This window comes from Gossypium hirsutum, chromosome D10 (assembly GCF_007990345.1).
Source record: "Gossypium hirsutum isolate 1008001.06 chromosome D10, Gossypium_hirsutum_v2.1, whole genome shotgun sequence".
Lineage (NCBI taxonomy): Eukaryota > Viridiplantae > Streptophyta > Magnoliopsida > Malvales > Malvaceae > Gossypium > Gossypium hirsutum.
Genome location: NC_053446.1, coordinates 64,651,100 through 64,660,960, shown reverse-complemented (window position 1 = coordinate 64,660,960; position 9,861 = coordinate 64,651,100). Strand labels below are relative to the sequence as shown.

At 34.0% G+C, this 9,861-nt stretch overlaps 1 pseudogene; it reads right to left on the bottom strand.

The window, feature by feature from the left end:
* Positions 1-6,676: 6,676 nt before the first annotated feature.
* On the bottom strand, positions 6,677-8,439 carry LOC121222124 (beta-amyrin 6-beta-monooxygenase-like; annotated as a pseudogene).
* Positions 8,440-9,861: the final 1,422 nt, after the last annotated feature.

Genomic DNA, 9,861 nt, shown 5'->3' with positions numbered 1-9,861 from the left:
TGCATCTGAATCTGATTTGTATCGTGTATGACCTGTAATTGCATATATGTACATTTGTAGCTGATCTGCTCTGAATCTAAACTGAAATTACTTCTATATCGAACTGAATCTCTGAATTTGGAACTACTGTTTAAATGAGCATTAATTGAATAAATTTCTTTTACGCACTGATTTCACAACTTATTCTGTTATTGCTTGAATTTCAGGTCATTCACAGACTTGAATGGGTTGGTGCCATGGGAGCTTAGTCGAACTATTAGCTTTCTTTAAAATATTTTGATAGGATTTTCATTAAACTATAATAGTGTATGACTTCGGAAGATTATATATTTAACTAATCTTTGTGTTGAATTTTTATGTGAATCATGGTTTGGTATTATTATGGCTTGAGTAGTATTTGAGTATTTATAATGTAACTCTCTAAACTTGGACTGGACATCTAAGCCGGGTCTAGGGTGTTGCACAATTGAAATTTTACAAATTTAGGGGGGTAAGGCCCTTACCAGCCCCCCTAAATTTGCCCCTGACAATAACCAATTACTAGAATCAAGAAGAGCATTGATAAGGTTGGAGGCAATATGATAAGGTAATTTCATGAAGAAGAGTATTTTAGAAGTGGCTTTCCAACACAAAACATCAAAACCATCTTTTAAAAAAAAAAGAAGTGGGGTGCATAAGAATACAATCATTGATGTTGTTTGAAATAGCAAAGGAAGAGTTATAAGAGCCAACATAAAAGTTTTTCACCAAGAAACAATCTTCCTTGGGTAGAAAGGGGTAATGAAAAAAAAAGAATAGGACCCATGCTCGTTTAATTATCATGCCAGAAACTAATTCGGGAACCATATTTTATAATCCATTGGACACCTTTCTCAATAATGTGTTAAGAATTCTTGAGAGCTCTCTAAGTAACCAAATAGTTGGATTAAAAGTTTGAATTACAGAGATATTTCAATAATTTTTGCGTGAACAAATTCTTTAAACTTTTTTGATCGATAAAGGCATGACATCTCTTACCGTAAAGGTATTTTCTCCTTAAAACAGAAACTATGGCTACAAGTTCAGATTTGTGAGTAGGATAATTCTTCTTGTGAGGTTTGAGTTGTTGAGAAACGTATGTAATTACTTTGCCTTATTGCATCAATCCACATCCTTTATGAGACGCGTCATTGAACACTAAAAAATTCGTCAAACTCCTATGATCGGTAACCATTATGAGATGCGTTACTGAATATTACAAAATCCTTTCCTAATTCAGGTTATGTTTGTAGCAACCTAATTTCTAGTGGTGTTGGAAAATGCAATTTCAGAACCTCGTTATCGTAAATCGAGTTTGTAAATATTAAATAGTGATATTTATGAAGTTAGTATATTGATGAATTGAAATTTGTTTAGGTAATTTAGCAAAAAAAATGGGGTTAATTAAGACCTAGTGACTAAATTGTAAAATTTTAATCACTATAGATTTTTATTAGGATAAGGCTTGAGGACTTAAATAGTAATTATCCAAGAGAATAAAATGGCCAACAGACCTATTTTATATGGATCATAGTGGGATGTGATGTTAAATTTCATTAACTTAAGTTAATTAAGGATTAAGGTTTAATTAATCATGATTAAGCAAATTAATTAAGTTTAACTAAAATTAATCATGCTATATAAGTTAAATAAGTGGGAAAAAGATGATTAAGTTATCATCTTCTTTTCAAGAACCACCATCCACCATTTTTGAAGAAGGAAGAAAGCTTAAAACCTAGTTTGATATTCGATCAATATTACAAGTAAGTCCTTAGTAATTTTTCTTTGGTTTTTATAGATTTTTTTTGTCATGGAAGCTTGACTAAGCTAACCCATGGATCACTTTGACCAATTGGTTAAATTTTGATAAGTTGCCATTATTGAGAATTGAATAAATTAGGTGTGGAATTGTTAAAAAATTAAGCTTAGATTAAGAAAATGAGTAAATTGTAAAGTTTAATTATTAGTTTCGCACATTAAGGAATAAATTGAATAATAAATTGTAAAGTTTAATTATTAGTTTCGCACATTAAGGAATAAATTGAATAAAATGAAAAATTATTATGAAATTTTAGTAGGAATAGAAAGTAGAGGGTTCCTAATGAATGTATGTGAAATCGAATTTTAATCCGAAACTTTAGATTGAAAGTTATGCTTGTTCCAGTTGTAGGGACTAAATTGAATAAATTAAAAAATATGCATACATTGATATTTTGTTATGGATTGGCGGGAAATTGATAGTGTGTTATGTTTCATGACTATTCATAGCTAACGTTGACGTAGAAACTTTGAGAGAGAAAGGGAAAGCGAGAGTAGTCGATGAGTGACACGAGACCACGATTTGTACTTTTATGATTTGAGATAAAAATATTTGCTTGCGTATGCATGTTTATTGATTGGTGAATAATTGAGGTGAGTATATGTTGATAGTATGTCATGTTTTGATCAAGTTTGGTAGGGATTATCAGGATAGAGGACTAAAATGAATAAAATGGAAAATGAAATGAAAAACATGAATTATATTATTTGATATGGAAATTGAAATAGAATATGTTATATAATATGAAATGTATGGGTTTGATAATGATAATGATTTGGATTATGATTACGATTAAGGAATGTTATATGATTTAAATCATAAAAATAGATTAAATGTTGGTACCCTATTAGTTGTTCGGGCTGTGTTGGATATAATTGGCATGTCATGGGATTGGTTTGTGTATGAGATTATACGCTTATGCTCTAGGATGCACCTCGTATGCCAGATATACACTTTGTTTTCTAGGATGCACTTCATGTGCCAGTATGCGATTTGTGCGCCAAGATGCACTTTATGTGCCAATATGCACCTTACATGCCAGTTTACCTTACTTTGGCTTATCCGATGTACTTTGGTGCCAGTTTGGTGTGTTGGATGGACGATCCGTGTATATTTCCGAGTCTAAGTCATGTTAATAGATTTATAAATGACAAACTTGATAAGTAATATTGTATGATGAAATCGTTTCACTTGTATTCCTATGTGGAATGTGATAGAAAGATCATGTAAGCTATTGAGCAAATTATTTAAGAACGAGCCTTGGGGGCCAAAACGAGTACGAATGAGTTGATAGAATCCATAAATGAGTTTGAATGGTAAGAAAATAATAGTACTATGAAACATGAATGCCATAATGTAAATTGCATATAGATATATGTGACCACATAGTTGATAAGGATAGCTAGAAAGATATAAGTGATTTGTCAAATGGTATGCATAGTTCATTTGTCATGCATATATTGATGAATGGATTGGTTACTTGGCATATCTATGTTCTTATTTGTATCAAATATGTGAATTATTTGGTTTGATAGATGAGACTTGAATACATTATGTAAATGTGTTATATATAAAAATTTATGAATGTTTTTGTTATCTTGAATCATGAAAGTACCACTGAGCCCCATTGCTCAGCATACGATTTATTTATTCTGTATGCAAGTTCAAGTATTCTCAAATCCCCAGGAAAGTGAAGTCCGCATCCACGCGACACTAATCAACTCAACCTAAGTTTTTATAGCCCTTTTTCATTATGTTACTACTGACATGTACCTAGGGTTTTTATTATTATTATCAAATGTTAGAAATGGTCCAAAATACTTGTATAAAGGTTGTGATTTGTGATTTTGGTTATAGTCAAGCATGAAGGTGATGTTAATAGATTGATAACCATATTTTGTACATGTTTTAATAGTATGAAATTAGGGCTTTGATGCAAAATGATGTTAAACATGCTAGGTAGAAAACATTTGAAACAGGAACCTAGTGGTCTGCTTGCAATGTTGCAACTTCACATCCTGAATGCCGCAACCTCAGGCCGTCTCATCGTAGCAGCTCCTGCTTGAGGTCGCGATGTCGACTCTGTTTTATTTTAAAAAATTGTAATTTGGTCCTCAAATTGGGAAGCTTGGCTATTGTCTTCAATGACGTGACACCAAGCTTTGGAAGTCGCAACACCCACTTGAAATATTTTAAAAGCTTTTTAGTTTGGTCCTAGTTCAACCTATGGATGGTATTGAGCTTTCTTAAGCTCATATTTGACCCAAAAATGGTTAGTTTTCGTGTTTAAAGTTGAAATTTTAGCATTTGGGCATTTAAAGTTGAAATTTTCATGTGATTAATCATAATTACTCCGACAACGAATGTGACATTCTATAGTTTGGATCTAATGATCGGGTCAGGTATGAGATGTTACAGTGTTAGTATTGGTGCCTTAGTTAACATTGTCTTCAACTTCTCAAAACATTTCTGACATTTCTTGGACCATTCAAAATTGATATTCTTCTGTAGTAACTTAGTCAATGGGAGAGCTATCATCGAGAATCCTTTAACAAATCGCCAGTAGTATCCCACTAGACCATTCAAAATTGATGTTGGTGTCATAGGGGAAGCTAATAGCTTTTTGCTTTGTTGGGGGAAGCAAAGTGGGATTAAGGATATTTATAGTTGGGTGAGTTTGAGATAATTTTTCCCTTGCCCTTCACTTTTTTATTCAAGATATTTTTCTTCACAATTGATCAATAGTTGTAGGCTTGAGATCAATTACTTTCGGCTTTGGCTTGTTTTTCCTTTGAATAATGAGCCACGGACCGTAGCCATCAAAAGTAGAGGGACTAGTGGTATGAACATCCAAGTGCGATGGATCTAAATGGTTAATAGCATTAACAAATGGAGAAGTAGAAGCATGAAATTTTTCGATAGAGTGGTTGATCTTTCAACAAGAGAGAATTCAAACCTTCATAAAAATAGCTTGTTTATATCCTTCGCTAGTAACAAAACGAGGAAGAAGTTTACGGAGATTTAGTTGAACGTATAAATGACCATATCTATCCTTTTCTTTAGCAAGTGTGTGACTATCAACTCTTAGGGGAGATCCAATACCTCTACCAATTTTCTTAAAAATATCCACATCAAAGTATTGAACTGGTAATTCTGGTGATCTTAACTAGGGGTGAACATTCGATCGAGTTGAGTCAATCGAGTCAAAAAATTTCTAGTTAGTCGAGTTGACGAATTCTATTTTAGCAATTGAACTCAATTTGAAATCGTTTCGAATCAAATCAAATCGAGTCAAAAATTTTCGAGCCAAGTCAAATCAAGTTAACGAATCCTATTAATTATACTCAATGTTGCATTTACATGGACCAATTATTTAACTAGTAGACAACGTACAATATTATTTAACTATATAAAAAATATAATGGTTTTGCTTTTAACTTAATAGGTAAACATTTATCAAAATGACGTAGTTTTGCCTTTTGACTTAATGGTTTTGACTTTTAACTTTAGAAAAGGTAAACATTTATCAAAATGACGTAGTTTTTCCTTTTCTTATTCAGATTTTCAGATAACTCGAATTATGTAATTCCTATTCGAGTTAAGCCGAAAAATTTGATTTCTTATTCATGTTGATCCGAATAACTCGATTAATTCAAATAACTCAAACTATTTAATTTAAATTTTGAATTTTTTATCGAGCTTTTCGAATCAAATCAAATTTTGCTCACTCCTAATTTTAACCAAACTGCAACATAGGAAATTGTAGCAGTAGATGCCCTAAGGTTCGACTCCCATTTGCACACAATAAGAAAATGACCCCAATAAACTATGGTCCATTTTGTATAACATAACATAATCCTAATCAGAGTTATAATGCAAGGAAACAATAAAGTAGTTAAGACCTAAGCCTGTAAATTGGATTTTACCTGTGGGTTTCCAAAGGGATGAAAGCTGACTAGAGACAAATTAGTAACCCATAGTTTTCCCAAACGAGGCACTGGCCATTTATTTCTGATTGTATAATTTATTTAAAAGATAGGATAAATTACACCCATAGTCACTTTTGTTTACCTTAGGTTACGTTTTAGTCACTTATGTTTGAAATGTTATGTTTTAGTCATTTATGTTATCATGTTGTAACATTTTAGTCACTGAGCCATTAATCGTCGTTAATGGTGTAACGGTAAGCTGACGTGGCACGTTAAATCATCATTCCAAACAAAATTTTAGTTTAAATTATACAATTGATCCCTATATTTTTTTCGTTTTAAGTAATTTAATTTTTTTCTTTTATGTTTTTTAAACTTTCTTCTTTTTTTCCATTCTCTTTTGTTTCTCCCTCTGTTTTCATATCTTTCCCATTTCTTTTAACATATTAGGAAGTCGAATTGGCAGTGAAAAAATAAGTAGGAAGTCGACTGTCATCATTTGCCTATAACCAAAATCCATAAACCCATACCATGCTTCTTTCTTCACTACCAATTCGACTTCCTGGTATGTTAAAAGAAAAAAAAGAAGGTAGGAAAACAGAGGAAGAAGCAAAAGAGAATGGAAAATAAAGAAAAGAAAGAAAGAAAGTTAAAAGAACATAAAAGAATTAAATTGCTCAAAACGAAAAATTATGGGGACCAATTGTATAATTTAACCTAAAGTTTTTGTTTGAAATGATAATTTAACGTGCCACGTCAGCTTACCATTACACCATTAACGACAATTAACGGCTCAGTGACTAAAATGTTACAACACAATAACGTAAGTGACTAAAACGTAACATTTCAAACATAAGTGACTGAAATGTAACCTAAGGTAAACAAAAGTGACCATGGGTGTAGTTTACCCTAAAAGATATTATTACATCAAGCATTTATAGAGTTTTGAAACCCTATCGATAATTAAAAATAAGAGTGAGACATTTAACTCACTTGTGGAAAAGTTATTAAATAGGAACAATTAATTTAGAAGGGGTTGCATTTTGACGGGAAGACCCTCCTTAGGAATGGGTGATGGAATGTAGGAAATCTTCTCATTGGGATTGAGTTTAACCCATTTGAAAGTGGTAAGCAGATTGTGGATGAAAGTGAGGATTTCGAGTCGAGCATACTCCTTGCCAGGGCACATTCGAGGACCTCCCCCAAATGGTACAAAGGAGTAGGGTGCAGGACCATTCCCTTCAAACCTTGATGGATCAAATCTCTCTGGATCCGTAAAGTATTTCGGATTCTTGTGCGTTGTATGCACCATCCAAAACGCCTGACCATTTTAGTACAATTAAATCAATATTTATTATATATGGTTGCATTATTTTATTTTTAAAAAAAATAGGTATTAGTTACCTTCCATCCCTTTGGGATTGTATAACCTGCGTAAGTGAAGTCGGTTATGGCCTCTCTGAAAGATCCATTAGCAGGCGGAGCCAACCTCATTTCTTCGCATGCCACGCACCAAGTATACTTCATCTTCTGTATATCTTCCCATCTCAACGGCTCCCCTGCCTCCTTGCATCTTAATACTTCCATTTGTTCTGCATATTCCCAGCAATTAGTTGAAAACATTACTTTATTCATGAATAGTCCCATTCCAATGTCATGGGTGCTTAAAATCAAGCTAAATCACGTACCTTCAAGGACCCTGTTATATACTTCAGGATAATCCGAAAGATAGCTAACAATGAAGGTGATGGCAGTGCTTGTTGTGTCATGGCTGGCAATAAAGAAGCCCACAATCTTATTGCCGATCTCAACCTCAGTCATACCATCCATCAGCATGCTGTCAACCAAGTCTGAGGCTACTGTTTTCCCTTTCTCCAATATCTCATTTTTCTTCTGGGTAATGAGGGCTAAAAGCCGTTGTCGAATCAGTCTGCCGGCCTTCACTGCCCGATTGAAAGTTGTACCTGGAAGATCTATGGGAACCGACATGAGACCCGCAGTGGCAAGAGCAAATGGCTTCGCGAAGTTCTCTATCTCGTCGTAATCCGTGACGCTCATGAAAAGACGACAAGCCAGTGCGAACGTGTACTTCTTGGAGAGTGGGAAAACTTGGACTTCATTATACGGTGACCAATGTTGATTTAGGTGCTCTTTGGCCATTATATCCATGACTGGTATGAAATGTTGCAGGGACTCAGGCTTGAGAAAAGGAGGCAGATAAGCTCGAAGTTTAGTGGATTCTTCTTTGGAAGAATTGTCAACAGTCAACACTAGATGGGTCCGTCAAAGCTTTCTTAATAGAATCCGGCCACCATGAAGTGACATATTTGTTTTGGCCGGAGAAAAGGAACTTTTACCAGCGGAGCCACAGAAGACGGCCATGTCTTCTCCAAGCAGTGATGTGCGAAACACATCAGGTGAATATTTGGTAGTTCTATCAGTCACGAATTTCTCTGGAGTTCCCCTTCTGGACGCCAATACAAAATCCAAGGTTTCACCGATGTATGGAAGACCCTTTTTACCAGGAGGGAGGTTGGGGGTGGGGCCGCCGCCGCCGCTAGATTTGTATTTGTAAAGAAAGTAAAAGAGACCGGCAGAGACGTATAGAAGCACCAAGTGGAGTAAGTATGGCATGAAAGAATCAAAGGCGTCCATGGCTGCTACAAGCTTCATGTTGGTAGCTATGAAAACTGAAATGGAGAATGGATGCATCTGAAATGTATATTTATAGTGCTATCATATGCTAGTTTATCCCCATATTTGTCTTTGGAGGACTTCAAGTCCATCCAAGTTTGGTATCTCCATTTACTTTTCTAATGGAAATCCTTCATTCCCATCAATGATACTAATTTTTGACTTTCTCCATGCCTTTACTCACACTAGCATATATTTGTACTCTTTAAAGTTTCAAATCAAAGAATTTCTCGACAAATATTTTTAATATATATTAAATATTTGTAATCTAGTTAAAAGCATCATTTATGTTAATAGAATAAAGTTGTTAAAATTATTAATTTATTCATAATTCAAAATACATTGCTAATAGAATAATATGTTATTTGTTGATGGATGTAATTTGTAAGAGTTGCATTGGTTGTTTAAAGAAGAAAGAAAATGGAAGAGGAACAACAATTTTAAATCCGTGCATGGAATGGGTGATATTATAGGATAAATAAATGAGGAAGAAACAAGAATAAGAATATTTGTTAAACAAAGTAAAATTATGGATCCATCATATCCTTAATCGAAGATTATCCTATATTGCTTCACATAGAGTGGGTCGATCCAAATAAAATTTATTGAAAGTGACGAAAGGTGGCCAGCTGCACTTCATGGACAACCCAGAGATCAAGAGCATCACGGACATGTTCACTTACACAATGTATGGCTTGGTTTTTATATTATTTGCTTAGCGTTTAGGGTATATTCAGCTTCATCTAAGTTTAGTCTTAATTTTCTTTATATAATTTTAAATCTCTCTCCAAATCCTCTTACTATAATATTATTCGCATCCACCATATTAATTTTTTATTTGTTGGATGTATTTACCAAACTATATGATATTAGCTGGAAATTTAATTTTTACTGTAGATGTTAAAAGAATTGTATTTATCTAAAAGTTAATTAAAGTTATACAAGGTTCCCTAGTAAACAGTTGTACACAACCCGAAGGCATTCCTAAGAAGCATGTCTCTATGAAGGAGCTTGTTACGCCGAGTGGGGATTGGAATTGGTCTATTCTTAACTCGGTTCTGCCACGTCCAGTCATCCTAAACATCTCAACTTATAAGCCTCCATCAGATCACGACGTTGATGACTCTACAAGTTGGGTTCACGATAAAAAGAATTTGTTTTCAGTGTGATCTGTCTACGCTACTAATTGTGGGGGTGGAAAGGAGCAGATACGATGGGATTTGGCATCGGATTTGGCACATTCGAGTTCCTCAAAAGGCGTGTGTTTTCATTTTTTAGATAGAATTCTAACCAATGAGAACAGAGTGAGAAGAAAAATGATTACTGATGCAAGTTATATGGTTTGTGGAAGCGCGTTGGAAAATACTGACCATGTACTGCGATTTTGTACCCCAGCTGTGG